This window comes from Felis catus, chromosome A1, assembly GCF_018350175.1.
Source record: "Felis catus isolate Fca126 chromosome A1, F.catus_Fca126_mat1.0, whole genome shotgun sequence".
Lineage (NCBI taxonomy): Eukaryota > Metazoa > Chordata > Mammalia > Carnivora > Felidae > Felis > Felis catus.
In genome coordinates, this window is record NC_058368.1 from 27,327,564 (window position 1) to 27,340,452 (window position 12,889).

General features: G+C 42.0%; 1 protein-coding gene across 17 annotated transcripts in view; it reads left to right on the top strand.

The window, feature by feature from the left end:
- The window catches only part of ENOX1 (ecto-NOX disulfide-thiol exchanger 1), a 579,959-nt gene that overhangs the window by 373,088 nt on the left and 193,982 nt on the right, over window positions 1–12,889 (top strand). Inside the window, exon 1 of one of the 17 annotated variants that reach the window (XM_045053411.1) lies at window positions 11,748–12,250. The exons of the other annotated variants lie outside the window; for them this stretch is intronic. The gene's annotated coding sequence lies outside the window, so the exon portion shown is untranslated. Of the gene's footprint in view, window positions 1–11,747; window positions 12,251–12,889 lie in introns of those variants that run through there. 17 annotated transcript variants of the gene reach the window in all.

Below are 12,889 nucleotides of genomic sequence, written 5' to 3' on the forward strand. Positions count from 1 at the left end.
ACAATATTTGTTCTTCCAATCCATGAACATGGAATATCTTTCCATTTGTTTGTTATCTTCACTTTCTTTCATCAGTGTTTTATAGTTTTCAGAGTACAGGTCTCACATCTCCTTGGTTAGGTTTATTCCTTGGTATTTTATTCTTTTTGGTGCAATTGTAAATGGAATTGCTTTCTTAATTTCACTTTCTGTGACTTTGTTGTATAGAAACAAACTTTTTTTTGTGGATTTTATTTTATTTTATTTTTTATTTATTTTTTTTATTTTATTTTTTTTCTTTATTTTTTTTATATGAAATTTATTGACAAATTGGTTTCCATACAACACCCAGTGCTCATCCCAAAAGGTGCCCTCCTCAATACCCATCACCCACCCTCTCCCCCCTCCCACCCCCCATCAACCCTCAGTTTGTTCTCAGTTTTTAAGAGTCTCTTATGCTTTGGCTCTCTCCCACTCTAACCTGTTGTTTTTTTTTTTTTCCTTCCCCTCCCCCATGGGTTCCTGTTAAGTTTCTCAGGATCCACATAAGAGTGAAACCATATGGTATCTGTCTTTCTCTGTATGGCTTATTTCACTTAGCATCACACTCTCCAGTTCCATCCACGTTGCTACAAAGGGCCATATTTCGTTCTTTCTCATTGCCACGTAATATTCCATTGTGTATATAAACCACAATTTCTTTATCCATTCATCAGTTGATGGACATTTAGGCTGTTTCCATAATTTGGCTATTGTTGAGAGTGCTGCTATGAACATTGGGGTACAAGTGGCCCTATGCATCAGTACTCCTGTATCCCTTGGATAAATTCCTAGCAGTGCTATTGCTGGGTCATAGGGTAGGTCTATTTTTAATTTTCTGAGGAACCTCCACAGTGCTTTCCAGAGCGGCTGCACCAATTTGCATTCCCACCAACAGTGCAAGAGGGTTCCCGAGAAACAAACTTTTTCTGAGAGAGAGAGAGCGTGCACACTCAGGGGAAGGGCAGGGGGAGAAGGAGAGAGAGTATCTTAAGCAGGTGTTCCACTGTCAGCACAGAGCCCAAACCCAACGAGGGCCACCCAGGCAGCCTCATAGAAATGAATCTTTTCAAATCTTTTTTTTTAACATTATTTATTGTCAAATTGGTTTCCATACAACACCCAGTGCTCATTCCAACAAGTGCCCTCCTCCCTGCCCATCATCTACTTTCCCCTCTCCCCCACCCCCCATCTACCCTTAGTTTGTTCTCAGTCCTTAAGAGTCTTTTAGGGTTTGCCTCCCTCCCTCTCTGTAACTTTCGTTCTTTTCCCCCCCTTACCTTCCCCCATGGTCTTCTGTCAAGTTTCTCAAGATCCACATAGGAGTGAAAACATATCTTTCTCTGCCTGGCTTATTTCACTTAGCATAATACCCTCCAGTTCCATCCACATTGCTGCAAATGGCCAGATTCCATTCTCTCTCATTGCCAACTAGTATTCCATTGTATATATAAACCACATCTTCTTTTATCCATTCGTCAGTTGATGGACATTTAGGTTCTTTCCATCATTTGGCTATTGTTGAAAGTGCTGCTATAAGCATTGGGGTCTGTGTGCCCCGATGCATCAGCACTCCTGTATCCTTTGGGTGGATTCCTAGCAGTGCTATTGCTGGGTCATAGGGTAGTTTGTAAGAGCGTCCCCATTTAAGCAGCAGAGAATCTCTCCCTCCCATCTGGGAAGCAGGGAAACCTTCCTCTAGCTCTGGACGCCTCAGGCCCTTCTAACCCTGTGGTGCCAGGTGCTAACATACCACACGTTTCATTTCTCTGCGCTCTCCACATAATATCCTTTTCTGAGGAAGTGAGCCCTGAGCAGTCTAATTGGAATTATGGTATCGGGTAAGGGACCAAGGAACACCCAAGAAAAACTGGAATATCATTTCAAGTATATTTTCCTGACGCACAGAGAAGACCCAGCTGTGATGACTGTTATCTCTGCGTTCAGGAGTGACAGGGAAAACTGTGTTTCACCCGGCAATGCTTACGACGGTCCTCCTTTTAATTATTTCAAAAAGCCTGTGCACTGTTGGAAACCCCACCTCCCGACAGACGTATTTTCCTCCTGAATGCCTTTGCTCAGAATACACCACCACTTTTGGGGTTGAAGAGCTGCGTGGCATAGTGGAAAAACCATGGGCTAAGAGCCAGACTGTGCTGTGCAGAAATGTTCTCACCAGCCATGTGAGCAAAAGCAAGTTATTGAACTTCTTGGGCCTCAGTTTTCTTGTGTGGAAGAAAAGGGAATTCTATCATCTACCTCATGGGGTTGTTGTTGGAATTGATAGGATAATGTGTACAATGCCCCTTTTACATTGCACTGTATGCAGAAGGGACTCAATAAGGGGTGGTATTAGGTAATTATATTTTGAGATTGTGGTCTTGTCCAGTCCTCTCTCCCAGAAGATGTTGCTGCATCAGCAGAGGAAGGACTTTTTTTTTTTTTTAAGTTGATTTATTTTGAGAGAGACAGAGACAGCATGAGTCGGGGAGGGGCAGAGAGAGATTGGGAGAGAGAATCCCACGCAGGCTCTGCGCTGTTCAGCACGGAGCCTGGTGTGGGGCTCGAACCCATGGAACCAGGAGATCATGACCTGAGCTGAAACCAAGAGTGTTTGAAGCTCAACCAGCTGAGCCCCGCAGGCGCCCCCTGGAGGAAGCACTTGTATTTCTTGTTCCTCTTGTGCTTGGCCATGGCCGCTGGGAGGTGCTGCTGTCCTCTGTCCTCTACAGTTGCTGTTGCATCAGCAAAGCTGTGTTAATAGTAATAATTAGGCTTACCTTTACTGTGTGTGTGTCCCCCGCCTTTTCCTAAGCATCTTGTAGTTCTATCTCATCTACCCTTATCCAACCACATAGCTGCTATTGTTATAAATAAGCACGCCAAGGCATCGAGAGGCTGAGGAGTCTATTCTAGGTCATACTGATAGTGAGGGGTACAGCCGGGATGGGAACACCAGCATCCTGGCTCCCCTAACCATCAGTCTCCCACATTTTGCAACACTGCCTGCCTAGAGCGTCAGCCTTCATCTCCTGGGATGGGTAACTCAGAAGGACATGAAAACACCTGCTGGAAGGAGAGAAGGAGGCTGCTCAGAATGGAGTGTCATTAACCCGCAGGATGGTGTCCAGAGGGAGCAGAGCCACTGCCAAACAAAATCTATGCATTCTGCTAACAGCAAACCAGCTTTGTACTTCCCTCAGTAAAGAATCTCCACAATGCCAGAATTCCTGTGGATGGTAATGGTGTCATTTCTGTAATTGCAGTCCTATAAACACGAGCAGCAGGAGACCAGGAGGGAAGCCTTTGTAGATAGCACCATAGGGTCTGTCGCCTTTGAGTAAATAAATAGACCTTATTTATTAAGCATGTAGAATTTATTTAAAATACTCATTTCTAACGGAAGCAATAGAAGGATATATGAATTTCCCATGGATTGCAAACCTAAAACAGTAATATTGCAATAATAGCAATATCTGAACTAGCTTTGTCTTAATACTCCTTTTAGCACCCGAGATAATGATGTTTCTCTCGATTCTATTTTAATCTGAAATACAAACAGCTTAGGCTTTGCTTGCCTTGAATCATTATTATGGTGAGGTTGAGCCATCTGTGTTTTTCTTATTCTGCTCATAGCTCCAAGGAGAAGTCTTGAAATTGAACAAGTTGGGAGAATTTCTGTGGAGTAAATTCAAACATACAGTGACATCTAAAACCCTGCAAGATTTTTATGTTGCCTGGGAACCTTTTTCTCTCTTGGATTGAGTTAGGAGTGAGAATTAATCTCACCCTGCCAAATCATTTTCACAACTCTTTGAGGTCTGGAGCCATGTTTCTTACCAAATTTTGCTCACTTCGTGTATAATCCCCCCAATCTGCTTCTTCTTGACTTCTGAGATTATAAAATTGGCTGTTTGTTTAAATCAGGATCTTTCAAGGCTCTTGTTGGGAGACTAAATAGCTTTATATACGCACAACGAGTATTTTTAAATTCGCCTCAGGAAGAACAGCCATACCCTCCTGTAATTCATTCCCTGGTTGAGACTGAGACTTTGGATAGATTTACCTTAACAGTGCTGAAAATTACCTGAAAATCTGTTGGTTTTTTGTAGCTTTAATAAAGTATAATTGACATACACTAAAGTGTACATATTTTTTTATTTTTTTTTAAACATTTATTTTTGAGAGACAGAGAGAGACAAGAGAGAGAGAGCACAAGCAGGGGAGGGGCAGAGAGAGGGGGAGACACAGAATCCGAAGCAGGCTCTGGGCTCTGAGCTGTCAGTACAGAGCCTGACGTGGGGCTTGAACCCACAAACTGTGAGATCATGACCTGAGCAGAAGTCGGACACCCAATCAGCTGAGCCATTCAGGTGCCCTGTCAATATCTGACTTCTTTCACTCAGTGTAATTATTCTAAAAGCCACCCATGTTGTCATGTGCATTAACAGTTAAAGGGAACTAGTGAAAGAGATTACCCTTGGCCTGTTCCTAATCTTATAAGGGAAATACAATTAAATATGAGGACACCAGTACATCATCTTTATTAGGTTAAGGAAGTTTCCTTCAAATTTTAGATTTCTAAGAGAATGGATATTGGATTTTTTAAAATGCTTTTTCTGCATCTGTGGAGATGATCACAGGTTTTTGTTTTGTTGTTTTTTTTTTTTTCTTTTTCAGTCCGCCACTTTGGCAAATTACATTGATTGACTTTTTTATTGAAACCAATCTTGCATTCCTGGGATGAATTCTATTTAGTCATGATGTATTGTCCTTTATGTAGATCATTAGATTCAATTTGCTAAAATTTTGCATTGAAGCTAATGACAGATATTGTCTATAATTTTCTCTGAATGTCTCTTTCCGGTCTTCGTATCAGGGTAATGCTGGCCTCATAAAATCATTTGGGAAGTAGTCCCTCGTCTTCAAAATTCTGGAAGAGTTTGTATACTAGAATTGCTGGGGTTTTTTTTTCTTTAATATTTAATTTCTACTAGGGCAGAGTTCCCCAGTTCAGTCTTCTGGGATTGAAATTTCTTTGTGAAAATGCTTTTAACTACAAATCCTGTTTCTTTAATAGGGGCTACATAGATTATTTGTTTTTTTCCTTTTGTGACCATTGGTAATTTGAGTCTTTCAGGGAATCTGTCCCATCATTTAAGTTGTCAAATGTATTGACATAAATGTGTTCACGGTGTTTCTTTATACCTATAATTGGTATGGGCCCTGTAGTTACATTACCCTCTATCACGCCCCCTCTTGGTATTTTGTGTCCTTCTCCCTTCTCCTTCCGAAGGCTGACTGGCGGTTTATCTGTTTTATTGATCTTCACAAATATCTGACATTTGGTTTCACAGATTTTCTCTATAATTTTTCTGTTTTATATTTCATTGATTCTTGCTCTTATCTTTACTATTTCCTTTTCTGCCTATATTAGACTTAATTTGCTCTTCTTTTTCCATTTTTTTTAAAAAGTGGATCCAGAGTCATTGATTTGAGACTCTTTTCTAATATAGGCATTTATTTAGTGCCATAAATTTCCTTCTGAGTACTGCTTTAGCCATATCCTATGAGTTGCAATATGCTGTTTTTATTCTCATTTAGTTCAAAATACTTTTTTTTTCATTTTTAAAATTTTTTTTTTCAACGTTTATTTATTTTTGGGACAGAGAGAGACAGAGCATGAACGGGGGAGGGGCAGAGAGAGAGAGGGAGACACAGAATCGGAAACAGGCTCCAGGCTCTGAGCCATCAGCCCAGAGCCTGACGCGGGGCTCGAACTCCCGGACCGCGAGATCGTGACCCGGCTGAAGTCAGACGCTTAACCGACTACACCACCCAGGCGCCCCAGTTCAAAATACTTTCTAATTCCCCTTTTGATTTCTTCCTTGAAGGTTGTTCAGAAATATGTTAATTTAGTTTCTAAATATTTGGTGACTTTCCACATGTCCTTCTGTCATTTTTTTCTAATTTAATCCCGCTCTGGCCCAAGAATATACTCTGCACTTTTTATGATTTGTATCTTTGTAATTTCCTGAAGTTTGCTTGAGGCCTCGAATATGGCCTGTCTTGATAGATGTACTACATACACTTGAAAAGAATGTGTTTTCTGCTACTGCTGGGTGAAGCGTTCTGTAAGCGTTAGTTTAGGTCAAAACGGTTGATAGTGTTATTTAAGTTTTCTATATCCTTATTGATTTTTTGTCTGCTTGTCCTGGCAGATATTGAGAAGGGTTATCGACATCTCCGGTGTTGTGGATTTGTCTCTTTTCCCTTTCTGTGCCCCCACTTTTTACTTCATGCATTTTGGTTTTGGTTTTGTTTTAATATAATTTATTGTCAAACTGGTTTCCATACAACACCCAGTGCTCACCCCAACAAGTGCCCTCCTCCCTGCCCATCACCTGCTTCCCCCTCTGCCCCACCCTCCCATCTACCCCTTAGTTTGTTCTCAGTCCTTAAGACTCTCTTATGGTTTGCCTCCCTCCCTCTCTGTAGCTTTTTTTTCCCCCTTCTCCTCACCCATGGTCTTCTGTTAAGTTTCTCAAGATCCACAGTATTACTTCATGTATTTTGAAGTCTTCAGTGCATGAATGGTTGGGGTTGTTATGTTCTCTTGATGAAATAAGTCAGAGAAAGACAAATACCATATGATTTCATTCATATGTGGAAGTTAAGAAACAAAACAAAGGAACAAAGAAAAAAGGAGACAAACCAAATAACAGTCTCTTAACCACACAGAACAAACAGATGGCTACCAGAGGGATTGGGGTGGGTGGGAGTGGGTGAAATAGGTGAGGAGGATCTTTATGAGTACCAAGTAATATATAGAATTATTGAATTACTGTATTGTACACCTGAAACTAATATAAAACTAATTCCAGTATGTTAACTATACTGGATTTAAAACTTATAAAATAAAGTAGGTCTCTTATAGGCAGCATGTAGTTAGGTCTTAATTTTTTTAATCCAATCTAACAGGGTTTTGCCTTTTAATTGGGGTCTTACTTATATTTAATATGATTGTCAGTATGATTGGGCACTTGTTTTAATAAATCTTATTAATTGATTTTATTTGTCTATTCTGTTCTTTATTCTATCTTTTCTATTTTTGTGCCTTATGTTGAATTATCTTGTAGGATTTTGATTATATCTCTTTTGTTGGCTTTACCACTTCACGTATAGTATAAGAACCATAAACAGTATAATTTTACTTCCACCCTCCTTGTCCTATGTTATTTGCTGTCATACATTGTATACATACATTAAAAAGACAAAATACATTGTTAGCATATTTGATTTTTTCTGCCAATTGTCTCTTAAATAAATAATGAAAAGTCTTTTATGTTGAACCACACATTTCCAATGTTCTTCACTCCTTTGTGTAGATTAAGATTTGTACTTCATATCATTTTTCTTTGCCTAAAGGGCTGCCTTTAATATTTCTTACAGTGTGGATCTGCTGGTGATTGATTTTTTTCGTTTCTGTCTGAAAAATTCTTTATGTTGTTTGCACTATTGGACATCTTCACTGGATATAGAACTCTAGGTTGACATATTTTTTAATTTCAGTTCTTTTTTTTTTTTTTTTTTTTTAAATTTTTTTTTCAACATTTATTTATTTTTGGGACAGAGAGAGACAGAGCATGAACAGGGGAGGGGCAGAGAGAGAGGGAGACACAGAATCGGAAACAGGCTCCAGGCTCTGAGCCATCAGCCCAGAGCCTGACGCGGGGCTCGAACTCACGGACTGCAAGATCGTGACCTGGCTGAAGTCGGACGCTTAACCGACTGTGCCACCCAGGCGCCCCTAATTTCAGTTCTTAATAACAGTCACTCCAATGTCTTTTGGCTTGCATTGTTTTCAGCACAAAATATGCTTTCATTGTTACCTTTTTTCCTTTGTACATAACACATCTTCTTCCTCTGGATGCTTTTGGGAAGTTGTCCCTATCACTGATTTTAAGTAACTTATTATGCTACGTCCTGGTATACTTCTCTTTGTATCTGTTGTACCTCATATCGTTGAACTCCTTGCATCTGTGAGTTTATAGTTTCACCCAATTTGGATGATCTTCAGCCATCATTTCTTCAAATATTTTTCTGACCCCATCTCTTTTCTTCAGGGAATTTAATTACAAGTATATTAGGCTGATGACAGTTTTCCTACAGCTCTTTCTTTTTTTTTAATTTTTTTTTAACGTTTATTTATTTTTGAGACAGAGAGAGACAGAGCATGAATGGGGGAGGGTCAGAGAGAGAGGGAGACACAGAATCGGAAACAGGCTCCAGGCTCTGAGCGGTCAGCACAGAGCCCGACGCGGGGCTCGAACTCACGGACTGTGAGATCGTGACCTGAGCCGAAGTCAGCCGCTTAACCGACTGAGCCACCCAGGCGCCCCTCCTACAGCTCTTTCTTATGCTGGGTTCATTTTGTTGTTGTTGTTCTTCTTGTTGTCACTTCTTATCCCTGTGTTTTATTTCAGATAGTTTCTATTGCTGTGTCTGCACAATCACTAACTTTTCAATTCAATGTCTAATCTGTTAATTTCATGCAGTATATTTTCACCTCATACATTTTAGCTCTCATCTCTGGACGTTCTGTTCAAGACTTCCATGTATCTTTTTAACACTACATTCTTGAATATATGGAACAGTGATAACCATCTTAATATCTTTGTCCACTAATTCTGTCATCTGTGTCATTTATGTTTTCTTTCTATTGATTTATTTTTTTTCCTTATTATGGGTCATTTTTTTCCTGCTCCTTGTATTCCTGGTGTATTTTATTTATTTGTTAGTTCATTTATTATTATTATTATTATTATTATTATTATTATTATTATACTGCTGTAACTAGTAACCACAAACTTAGTGACTTAAAAACAAATTTATTATCTTACAGTTCTGTAGGTTAGAAAGCCTCCCTGGTCTTAGTCAAGGGGTCATGAGGACTGTATTCCTTTCTAGAGGCTCCAGGCTCCATATTCTGTCTGTTTCCTGGCCTTTTCTAACTTCTAGACACTGCCCGTATCCCACGACTTGTGGTCTCCTTCCATCTTCAAATCCAGCAATGACTCTCACATTAAATCACTCTAACTTTCTCTTCTGCCTCTCTCATCCCCTTTTAAGGACTCTTGTGATTCTGTTGGGCTCCATGGAATAAGCCAGGATAGTCTCTTTATCTTTATCTTAAGGTCAGCTGATTAGCAGCCTTGATGCTGTCTTTAGCCTTAATTCCCCTTAGCCACACAAATAACATATTCACAGGTTTAGGGGTTAGCCCAGCACACCTGGTAATTTTTCCATGGTTGCCAGACGTGGTGAATTTCACCTTCTTAGGTGCTGGATATTTTTGCATTCCTAAAAAGTCCTTGAGGTTTATTATAGGACAGATTTAAATTTATTGGAAACAGTTTGAGCCTTTCGAGACTTGCCTTTTAAGTTTTGTTAGGGCTAATTTTGCCCTACTCCTGGGACAGTACCTTTCTGAGTATTCTACACAATACCTCATGAATTCTGAGGCTTTTCTACTCTAGCTGAAGGGAACATGAACTCTTCTTTTGTGTTCTCTATGGATTATTCCTGGAATCCTTTGGGCGGTTCTTCTCCAGCCTTGAGTAGTTGCCCCACATGCATACACTGATTGGCTCTCGGCTGAAGACTCAAGACGGGCCTGCTTTAAATCTCCGAGCTGTGCGTGTGTGTTTGTGCGCGCACGTGTGCGCGCCCATGTGTCCGTATGCATGTGTGTGTGTGCAGTTCTCTCAGGTACTCCACCCTGCAAACCCCTGTGACCTTGGCCTTCTCAAACTACCAGCTCTATCTTTAATCAGGGAGACTTCTGGGCGCCTCTGGGGTTCCCCCTCCCTGGGCCATAGCCTGAAACTCTCTTTTGGCAGGAATCTCTCTCGGCCAGGCAATCATATGGCTCACTTTGTTTGTTTCTCTACTCTCAGGACTCAGTATCTTGCGCTGCATGAGATCCCATAGCTGAAAACCTTGTTGCACACATTTTATCTAGGTTTTTAGTTGTTTCAGGTGGGAGAGTATATCCTGTGTCTGTGACTCTTTCCTTGCCAGAGGTAGAAGTCAAACATTTGTTACTTGCCACATATTCCATTTCGATAAGGGCAACAATGATACCCAAATATTTAACCACGGCTAGGTCCTGGGCACTGACCAAACAGAACAGATAGATGCTGGGCTTAAACAGTGATGTGTCCATACTGGTGTTTACCGGCTGAAGGTCAGTCCCGTGTAGTGCTGAAACCCATAATCCATCCAGCTCAGGGTTTTGTCACTGATGGCCCTGGCAAGCCAGCAAGACCTTTGCAGTAAGACCCACCTGGATTTGAGTCCTGACTCTGACATTTCCAGCTGACCACTTAAAACTCCTCCATTCCCTAATTTTCTCTGCACTATTATAGTGAAGGCAACGTAGGGTAATGTATGGGCAGGTGCCTGGCATCTTGCCTGGCACCCAGAATACTCCGTAAACATGAGAACCGCTCCCCTTCCCAAACCTTCCTCCATGATCCATTCGGATCCCTGGGTGCTCTACCAACAGTAGAGTTTTACTCAGAGGGCCATTCACCCAGGAGAAAGAAAGGACCATCCCCCCAAGCTTTGCCTGTGGGGGAGGGGATCCAAAAGACGCAACTGTGAGGCAGCCACGGAAGGGAGAGTGGGCGTAGTGATCTTTCGAGTGAAAGAAACCTCCCTGTTGGGGTGGTACGAAGTCAGTCCACGGGAGCTTGTACCCAGCCACAGGAGAGGGCAGCGCAAGGCACGTCAGCCCCAGCCCGTTGTGGAGAGGGTGACGGCAGGGGGACAGGTACCTGAATTCAGTTAGAAGGGAGTGGCAGGAGTTGGTCTGAGACCTCTCTGCTTCTTAAGGTGATGACACTCCACAGCTGTCCTACCACAGCCCCTTGACAAACGGTGGCAAAGGGGGGACAGCATGAGGGATGCTTTTGTAGGACTGGATTTCTCTGGCATCCTCCTCAGGAATTAGGATTTACCTCTGACACATATGACTCATTCTCCATAATCCACTGTGAGAGCATGTCAGGCATGAGCTCTACACCGATGGTCTGCCTTTTCATTTTCTTTTAGGGTACTTTTCAACAAATGAAAATACTTTTTTAATTTTCTTTTTAATGTTTATTTATTTTTGAGAGAGAGAGCGAGAGAGCAGGGGAGGGGAAGAGAGAGAGAGGGAGACACAGAATCCAAAGCAGGCTCCAGGCTCTGAGCTGTCAGCACAGAGCCCGATGCGGGCCTCAAACCCACGAACCGTGAGCTCATGACCTGAGCCGAAGTCATACGCCCAACCGACTGAGCCACCCAGGTGCCCCAAAGATATTTTTTTGTCACTTTCATTTTCTCTGAAAGTTTCTGTCTTTCTGGAAGCACACAAAGCTCAAACATTTGTCTTCAAGCTTTTTGTATCCCCAGCACCTACTGCACACCTGAGCACAAGAGCCTGTTGATGACAGACAGTATTTTTGATGGACGTGTCATTGAGTTCTTTGTTCAAAACATGGAATGAAGATATTGAGCAGAAAAGGCCCCAGGATAAATCCTCCTGAGACACACTTGATACCTCCTTCCAGTTTATTCTATTTTATTTTGGTAGAACTTAGCTCTGTTTGTTCAACAAACACTTTATGCTTGAGATTATTCTTGTCCCTCGTGCCTCCGTCCCGTCGCTGTGATGGAAGGAAGTTAAATACCTGCGATAAGGTTTCCAAATTCTTTTGACTGACTTACCAAATGTATTTGAAAGAAAAAAAAAATGTGATGATCTGGTATTCTTACCGTAAAAAATAATATGGAAAATTGAATAAGGGTACGAAAGCCCCAGCTAACTAACATTTCTATTCTGGCTTTCCTGACAAATGCAAATTCCCCGAACATTCCTGTGACGACAAGCAGATACAGATTAGGGAGGCCTTGGACTCTGTCTCCGACAAATCTATACTTTGTAACCTCAGTCCTCCGCACCAGGGGCACTTTTGATGTAAACTCAGCCTGAAGAAAGTCTGCTGATCCCGACTGCCCTCAGTATTAAGAAGAGGAGAAAAATATATAATGATATAGCCAAAGGAAGATAAATAAAACACCCGGCAGTCCTCTGCCCTCAAAGCGTCATTTGATAAATGCAGTGAAAATGACTGCTCTTGAAAGTGTGGCCCCCGTCCCGAGGGACAGCTGCTGTCTGACTTGGGTACGTATTTACAGAGTGCTCTGTGCTTGGGTTTGAGGACGCGGTGGCTCAGCTAGATAGATACTTGCAACGAGGAAGGCCACTTGTAATTCAGAGCGTGGACAGGCTCTTTTCAGGATGATAGCACAGGTGCTGTGTATGCCTCCCTAATTTCGCTGCCACTTTCTAATGCGGCTGTGTACCCGTGTGTCTGTGTCACAGCGCACTGGGCACCTTAGACCAGGGGTCCTGACTTACCTCTGCGCCCCCTGCATCTAGCACATTGCTTAGCAACCTTGTAGACGATGAATAATGTTCAATGAGCACATTCATCAGGGGGATGCAGGAGAGGGCAGTATGCCGCTCAGATCCTCAATTTTTTCAGCTGTAAAACTTAGGGGATGCCCCTAACGTGGAAACGGCAGAGTTCTACCGAGTCCATGGGTTACAGCACGAAGAGCAAGGACCACACGCACTCACACACGCCGAGACACACACACACACACACACACACACACACACACACACACATCCTCCCTGTCCTTCTCCCTCCCTCCCTTCTCCTCCCTCCTGCCATGTTTGTGTATACTCTAAAGCACAATAATATATGGGATAATATATTGAATTCTCTTCCTGCACAAAATAAGCACTTAGCATCAT